Source organism: Magnolia sinica, chromosome 3, assembly GCF_029962835.1.
Source record: "Magnolia sinica isolate HGM2019 chromosome 3, MsV1, whole genome shotgun sequence".
Classification (NCBI taxonomy): Eukaryota; Viridiplantae; Streptophyta; class Magnoliopsida; order Magnoliales; family Magnoliaceae; genus Magnolia; species Magnolia sinica.
Window position 1 is genome coordinate 114,536,407 of NC_080575.1, and position 1,605 is coordinate 114,538,011.

Below are 1,605 nucleotides of genomic sequence, written 5' to 3' on the forward strand. Positions count from 1 at the left end.
TTAACGTGGGTATTAAATTAAAATATTAGGGGTTGTTTGGCACCCCGGATTTGGGGGGGATTTGAGGGGATTTCAAATCCCCTGGGTTGTTTGGCATTATAAGGAGGTGTGTTTGGCGCATGAAATTAGATGGTATCAAGTGGGATGGAACTTTAAATCCCTTGGTTTGAAAAAATCATCCCTGTTTGGTTTATCATAGGCTTCCAACATTTAATCATGTGCATAGAGTAGGGACGATTAGGGAGGGCTTTCCCCAAAGAATTTGCAAAATCCATGGGATTTCTCCCTAAAAGCATGAGCTAGGAAGTTCTTATGCTGGTAAGGAAGGTGGGGCCATATTGATATTTGCGAGGAATCCACCCCATCTATCTGTTTTACAAGATCATTTTAGGGTAAGTGACCAAAAATGATATAGATTTAAAACTCAAATGGGCCACACAAGAGAAAACAATAGGGATTGAATGACCACCATTGAAACATTTATATGACCACAAAAGTTTTGTATAACGATAAAGTTTTCTATGTTGTCAGTTCATCCCGGCAGGAATGAACTTATAAATGGTTGTGATGACATATAAACATCAAGGTGGAGCTTGGGAAGGTTTTAATGGTAGGATATTCTTTCCCTACTCTTTCCTCTCGTATGACCCACTTGAGTTTTGGATTTGCTTGACTTTTGTAACATGTCCTAAAATGATCTCACAAATTGGATGGATCGGATGGATTATTCACAAACATCAAGGTAGGCCCGAATTTACTTCTCACTATAGTTTTCAAATACAATTTTCGAGATTAGTAGTTGTTTTTCATATACAACCAAACATTACATGAATCAAAACATATATTTAAGCCTTACATCATACATGATACAAATACCAAAGTGAATAGCTCACTCCCATGGCATTAAGATATAATCTAAGACAAGTGCATTTACTGCATAATAATAATAATAATAATTCTATCCCACTTTATACCATCTAATTCAATGCCCCAAATACCCCCTGAAGTAACGAGGGTTTCAAATCCCTTCAACCATGGGGTTTGAAATCGAAGGTGAGACCTTGGATTACGTTTAAAATCATTTCCATAGTTGCATGTGTGGCATGTGTATCACTTGACTATTAATCTATTGGACATATGGCTCACTAATGATATACTAAAATAATTAGATTATCAATTGCATTACTATAATTACTTTAATATGATGATTAGCACCGTCCAAACATTGTCCTTGTAAATCAACGGTTAAAAATCATTGATTAGTCACTCGAACATGATCTTGTGCTTGTGTTCCATTCGAGACTTAGAATTTCATCATTTTTTGGCAAAGTATATATTTCATCATGCTTATTACAACCATTGTGTCAAAAGGTACATCAGTTCACTAATTAGAGATATTAAAATTGATTTAGTAATTAAATTCAAACCCTATCAAATATACTATGAAAAGCTACTTTTGGATTAAAGTTGATTCTCAATCTAAGGTGCCAAACACACGAAGAACATTTCAAATCCGGAGGGTTCTGAATCCAGGGGTTTCAAATCCACGCTCCCAAAGAGGCCCTTAGACATGTCTTTTCCACCATTTGGTTCGGGCATGACATG